Source organism: Salvelinus sp. IW2-2015, linkage group LG37 (assembly GCF_002910315.2).
Source record: "Salvelinus sp. IW2-2015 linkage group LG37, ASM291031v2, whole genome shotgun sequence".
Classification (NCBI taxonomy): domain Eukaryota; kingdom Metazoa; phylum Chordata; class Actinopteri; order Salmoniformes; family Salmonidae; genus Salvelinus; species Salvelinus sp. IW2-2015.
The window spans coordinates 5,512,570-5,520,266 of NC_036876.1; positions in this window are offsets into that span (position 1 = coordinate 5,512,570).

Below are 7,697 nucleotides of genomic sequence, written 5' to 3' on the forward strand. Positions count from 1 at the left end.
GCCATTTCAGGAACACCCGAATCGTCTCTGAAGAATACTGTAGATCTGTATACGTTACTGCTAAATGCATTACACCGATTGTCAATGATATAAGACTATGTAGACACTTAGTACATCAGTGAAATTGCAGATCGGCAACTTTTGCAAGTCTGTTGACAATTATGTCATTAGGATAGGAAAGTATAAAACCACTCTGTGGATAGTGCTGAAAACAATTACTTCATATCTGAATTCCTCCATCTTTATGCAACTTTACTGTTTGACTTTCCATAATGGGAGAACAATTGAAAGACATTGCTGTAGTTCTCATGTCTCTTGCTGCTAGAATTGCAATCTGTATTCCAAGATCTGAAGCTTCATGAAAAATGTCTGCTGGATTTCACAGGTAAGAGCCGTTTTAAATGTATTGTTCTATTAAAATATTTTTAACTTCTATAATAGCGCTTCAATGTGTTCAGTTAGTTGGTTACCAGTTGACTCATTCTCACCCCTCTAGAGTTTCCTTACTAGATGCAGTGTTTGTGGGTGTTTGATGCTGTGCCTCCATTGGGTAAGTAAAAATTATTCTTACCTATAACTTGTTAGAATACACTTCAGGCCAATGGTAACCTAAAGGCTTTAAGCTTGACTGTCGGGAATGATACCTGGTGGTGTCTGACCTATTGGGCTTTACTGGTATTGAACCTAAGTCTTGGTTATTGGGAAGGTTTTAAGGCAGTTCAGTGAAACTATCCGAGGAGGAATTCTTTCTTTGACAAACACTACAGGGACGATATCCTACGAGGCTTCCTACACTGACCTCTAACCCTCTTATTGACATGGTTTTGTTTCAAGACATTGGCAGTGTAAACCTTTGAAAATCTGACTTGACCATATGCATTTGAACATAACATGCACAATGAGTTTGAGGTTGGTCTCTAATATGAACAATGGCGGTGTAGAAACCAGACTCACCCTTCACAGGTCCATGGCCATGCCCCGTCTATGCCAACAACTATTCACCGTTAACCGTAAGGCGCTTCAGTAACCAATCAAATGTCTCCTTTGCCTGACAACTGATCCTCCTGGTGCCTTGAGCAGTAGCACGTTGGGATTTTAGGTTGTCACAGAGTAAAGAGTTCTCCACTTCGCCCAGCATGCATTATCCTGCATCAACACTGGACTGTGTAAGGACCCTACATTTTAATTATATTGATGATGTATACACCCTGCAATGTCACCAAGTATCTTGTCCCTGTCATGAAAATAAGATCTGCCTCCTTTGTACTCATAATGGTTGCTACGTAAATGTCATCCTCCTCCCACCATATGTGTCTATGGTGGGAGGAGGATGACCTGTTTGTGTACCTGGGAAACTTCCCCTATGAGCTGACGGCTGTGAAGCTCAAGGGACACTACTTTTTCCATACCAGAGGCTATTCAAAATGTCTACCCCCTTCACTAGTGTTTTCCATGCCAATGGAACTGATGTGGCTGTCATCCAGGTTCCATTTGAAGACCCCATTGTTCCAAGAAATGTAGGTTACTGAATAACACAATTGACATGAAATAATTGTTTAGTGAAACTGGGGAGTGCAATGGCTACCAGATACGTTGTATGAATTAGATTTGTTGGCCACGAGTCCCTCATTCAGTACTTAATTGAAAGGGGGGGGGGTTCCAGTCGATGGACTCCAACTACACTTCGGTAATCCTGCCTCAGGTGCTTTACAAAAGTTGTGAAATGTGTTTTTACGGGGTCAGCCATAGTTATGGCAACTCTGATGGAGCCCAGTGACCCAACCACTAACCAAGTCTCCCTGCTTCATATAAAAAAAATTAACAAGTCCTTGACCATCAGTTAGTATTAGGCAGCTACAAAGTATTTTCATGACCATTACTTCTCTCCCACCAGCCTTCAAAAGGCATCTGCACAGAGGGCATCAGTTTCCAGCGGGGGATCCAACCGTTCAACTACATGTGGGAGGTTGGCGTCGTTCCTGACCTGGCTATGCATCGTAGGTACATTATGCTCTACGAAAACCAGTGACCATGGACGTTTCTCTCCACCACCGGATACATCTGAGGTGAGGTGGTCACATATTTAATGGAAACCATGTAGCTGTGGTTTTATGCTAGTGTTCCATCATGAAGGTACAACTTTACATCACAGGATATAACATTGAGGCAGTTTGGTACATTTGAAATCCTATCGAGGGATGCCAAGACGCTGGAAGTTCAGCATGTCTCCACCAAACGCTGCCTCATCACAACTACTGAGCTGATCTGCGAGACTAGGTAGGGGCACTAGATATTGGTGTCGGTTGTGTTTCAGGTCCTCTTCATTGCAGTTGCGCTGAGCATCTGACTTCTCCAAGCATTGCAGTCTGATTATTGGATGATATTGCATCTGGTACTATCTGATGTAACTACTTTCCAGTGTTCCACAGAAGGGGTGAAGACTGACAACAAACAGGACTCTGGCCATCATTGGTGCAGAACCTCCCTCCTGAACTCCACCTGCAGGCCCCAAGAGACAGGTGACACCCACCAGGGTTCTCTAACTTTGGACTCTACACCTGTGAAACAAAGTCATGGCAGGGGTCATAGTCTCTAGGCTAGTAGTGGCTTTGTCCCAATTTTATTTTTTGATTAAATATATTGGCTATCCTTTCAGATGGATCTCCTGTGTGACTGGGATCGTGTTCTACAAGCAATACTCACCCGAAGACAGGCCTGTCATCACCAGACATCTTATAGGTATGGCTCTACATTTCGTAACACCTCTTTGACGAGTCTAAGGTGCACATTATCGGATTTGTCAATAGAAACATTGGATATCTGGTTCTAAAGGGGCTGCGCTACTAAGCAGCGTCCCACTCACCCCATCTTATGCTGATGGGATATTTCATTTACTTTCTGAATGACTGGAATTGTAATGTGGCAACTTGTCATTGAGCGCTTTTGTTCTAGTCAATCTTAATGTGCTTTTGAAGTTGAAAGTCCAATGTCTCCGGATCTTTATTGAGGGAGATCCAGTCACACTCTTGGTGCCCAGGTTCCAATGTAAACAGTCTTCAGTAAATCGCTGGGTTCCAAATGACCTGATGGAATTAACTTTTTTTTTTTTCTTCAGTTTGGCTTTGCCAGTGGCGAGACTCCCGTTGTGATGCCTCTGACGATGACACTGACTAAAGTATCCTGTTACAACAATCTGCTAAATGAATTTGGGTCCCCTGGCCACACCCAGCAATTTAAACTAGCATTGAATCAATACTTTCATGTTATTACTCTATTTAAAATGAATAAATTGTTGGCTCTTGAAGACTTCCTCCAGTACATTTGTTTTCAAAAGCAATATACCAAGCGTAACTGCAGACTTCAAGGAGTTGGTCTGATGGACCTAGTGATGTCATTGGAGTCCAATTTCTCATGCAAGTTTCATGCAGCTGTATAAAGATACTAACAGTTGGGCTGCCTGTGTAAACGCAGCCCAATTTTTCCAGTAGTTGCTTGTCTCCAATAATAGGGTAAAAAATAATGACTGCCTGTGTAAATGCAGCCTTTGCACAGGGGTATTCAACTAATACCCTACGAGGTCCAGTGCCTGCTGGTTTTGTTTTGCTAATGAATTGCACCCACCTTGTGTCCCAGGTCTAATCAGTCCCGGGGGGGGGGGGGGGGGGGGGGGGGGGGGGGGGGGGCAGTGGAACTAACTTCAAGGTCCAGTTTTGAATTTGAGGGACTTACAGCATCCAGAAATGTGTTTACTTGTTTTGAGCCCTTTTCTCTAGGCTTACAATTAGCTGTCAAATGGTGCAGCGATTACATGACCGCTACTTGGACACTTCAAATAGTGTTACCCAACATTATAGAAAACCCTTAGCATGCTCATTGTGAAGAAATGAAAATAAAATTGTAATTGGATTATAAAAAAACCTGTCATTCTTCTCTATAGCAAACATGTTCGGTTATGCAGTCGACTCAATGTGCCATTTGACGTAAAAGCTTGTAGTCAGCTCAGCAAAAATACATTAAGTCATGCTTGTGTAAAAGGGGCACTCTGCAGTTACACTTTTTGGGGACTTTGATTATTTTAAATACAGTGGATTTGGACGTATTCATACCCTTCACCACATTGTTACGTTACAGCCTTATTCAAAAGTGGATGAAATAAATATTACCCAGACAGGTTTGAAAAATGTAAGGTCTGTACTCCCAGTCAATGAGGGCCTAATTTATTTAAATTGACTGATTTTTCTTATGTATAACTAAGTAAAATCGTTGACATTGTTGCATCATGATTTATATTTCAGTATAATAGCTTAAACTTAACACCAGATTTGCCCCTGGTAGGATATACAATGAACTCGATGTGTTTCACCATTAAACAGCCTTCCTGGGATAAGACACAATTTCCCCCTTATTTATCAGGATGCCTACACCTCTGCTGTCACTACAGTAGGTAGCATCATAGGCCACTTCAACCCAGCTCCTTTAAAAAAAATCTAAGAACCAATGTTAGACAGAACATACAAGGTTATCATTGAAGATCCAGATTTAAAAACATGCCATGAGGGCGGTGGGCATTCCATGGAATGGGGAGTTAGCGTGTGACACTGACTCTTACTAAACTAGAATGACATACTTGATATCAGGCATGTTTGCCATTTAATTTCTGACATTCTCAAGTGTAAAATTGAATTGCATGAGCCGTTTGCATGTACGCTGTGATGCCCCAGATTGGAATTAACTACATTGATTTGAGACAGCTGTCACCAATTGCTACACATGCCCCAAAACTAGTTAAAGGAACTGGGCGATTGGGACCGGGACCACTTCCGATCATCCTGCTCCTTGCCTTCTGACATGGGAACAACCCCGACCCAAATGCAAGAGGCTACACCCAATGCTAAAACCCAGCAGGCCCTGCGTGAGTGAGAGACCGCCCAGCAAGTTGCTACTGACAACTGAGCCTGGCTAGCAAGAGCTCAACTCATACAATTCTCTCTATAGCATTAATGAAGGAACATGCATATTTCTAGCATGTGAGTTTGACTACAATTGTTGCCCAGTACATTCTTTAATTCAGGGGCACAACTTTTGTTTTATAAGTGGGGGGGACTTGTATGTTTTATCTAGTCGGATACACACTAACCAGCCCACCCAACCACTAGGAGGCATCTGGATGGACCTTAAGCACACCGTTGCCTCATTTTGTATCACGTTCCATTGATAAGGCTGGGGGGACAAATGCACCTTCAGAATGTGGGGAGGACGTGTACCCCGTCTTCAAAGTTGCACACTTGGACTCAACTGTTTTGTCATTGTTGCAATTTTATAAAGAACCTATGTACCTTGGCCTGACTGGTTGTTTGCCTTGATTTGACTAAAGTTAATTTCCCTTAAACTCAATCTCATAACATACCAAAAGTCTGAATTATGTCATTGGACAGACTGACATTTAAGTAATGTAGTCAGTTTATTACCTTGTAAATTAAAATAGTGGCTGGTGGGGGTCTACAGAAATTGAAGTGAGATGAGTGGAGGCCCCACACACACACCTGTCTGATGTCACCCTATCCCAATCCCTCAGATAGAGACCCTCCACCAATAACCACCATTGAATCTTAGCTAGAATGACAAGGAATAATGACTAGGCATCCTTTCCTAATCTATCCAGAACTCAATTTCACAGCAGGTTTGTAAATCCAAAATAAAATTACGTAGTATAGTTAAATCTGTATTCACCATCCTATTCTTATATACAAACGTTGACATGCATGCAATATGTTCCCCTTTGAAATGTCTTTTCAGTGTCCATGTAGCCCATTGTCATCGGATACTTCTACTGATAAGTCAAAGAGAACAGTTATTTGGGGAAAGTAGGGTAGATTTATTTTAGGGAAGAGGGAAAGGATATTGTCTCAATTGACAAACTGGTTTTAAGAGTCACTGTAGCCTAGTGCACTAATTTTTCCTACTTCGTCCTTTTCTTGTAGCTGGATTAGACTTCACAAGTGCTGATGAAGCCCCATCTTTGCGTTGTTCCCTTCAATACCTACAGCGGAACAGAGACTTGATCCCATTTTCCTCCAGTGACTGATCAGAATATATTCCTTGCGTCCCTCAGCCTAGGAGAAGTCATGGACGACTCAAATAGTCAGATTAACTCATGGATACCATTTTTAGATCTCTGCGTGCAGTTTGAAGGAAGTGTAAGGTAGAAACGCCTGTTAGCAATTGCGCAAACGCTAGTTAGCAATTTAAAATTACACGCAGAGCCATCATTTTTTGTTGTTGTATCCATCAGTTAATCTGACTCTGGGTAAGTAGAAAAAGAGTGAGATTTTGGCAATCAAGCCATCTTTTAAAGCCTATTCAGTCCTTTCAGGTCTGAATTTTGAATGGATAGGGTCTGATACTGAACTGAAATACTTACCAGTGCTGCAAGAAATGACCAAGTCCACCATTATGACTACCAATCCTGCCTGGAGAACAGTATTGGATGGACCACCGCCACACCGTTCACCAAGAAGTAAAGAATAGAGTAAGTGTCCCTGCCAACAACAGTACGAAGGGTTCGTTTCAGTTAAATCACAAAATTAGCGGCTTCCTATCCAGCTTAACAGTTTGAAAAGATTAAAGCAATATCATTTAATGTTTAATATTTACATTTAATGTATGCACTTAGAAAGAAGCCTCTAGACACGAGGTGCACCCAAGATAAATGCATCCATTTGAACAGGACATTTAAATCCTCAACATGGTCTGTAGGGCGAGTGAAACACCAGCCTACCCTGGGTGAGGTGGAACACCTATAGTGGCAAAATTACAAACTCTTATGCAGGTCATGTGTATAAACCTTACACCTGTCAATATCCACTGTCTGTTTCTCATGTAAGAAGAAGCCTGTGTGTCCCCCCCCCCTTGTTTCTGAGTAACTTACTGTAATCACCTGGCCAAAGACAAAGGGCTGTCAGTGACCAGTTATTTGGTCCATCCCGTTCTTTCAAGGGCACAGCTGTGTGGAGATATGAAGAGAAAAGGCTAGTTTGAGCAGCAGAAACAATTCCATCAGCAGAAAGGAGCAACAAAACTGCCATTATCACTTGTTTCTATGCTCCCACTATGACCTCACACACCTGCTAAACTGCCACAGACAAGAGATCCAACGCTTGTTTGTTGGGCTCTTCACTGTTGCACCTGTCGTGTGATTGTTAACCAGCTCCATTTTTGCAAATCTTATAATAAGATAAGTTGAGAAATCTACAATCTCACTCTTCCCTTCTGGTTAGAATTTCAACACCACTGAGGCTCAGAGGAACATGGCAGTCAGCTACTGCCCCTCCTGCAAGGTAGATGTGGCAAAGCTATGGGCCTGATGAGGGCACAGAAGACAGGGCATGAAATCAGACTGGGCACCCAGGTTGGTATTGGGAACACAAACTGGTGTATAGCTCATCTAAAAGAGCATTTGCCAAATGTAATATAGCCTTTAGCTTTCTGTAGCGAGGGTAGCAGTCCAGTCATTTGTTGTTGTACCAGACAATGAAGAGCGACGTGTCCTGACACCTACAGGGGAACATAAAGGATCATTCTCCTATACGGTTATGACGATACACTGGCCCAGCCACAGTCCAGATAGAGCCCTACTAGATACTACACTAAATAGATCCATAGATACACATTTTAGATTTGTGAATCAATATCTCCAT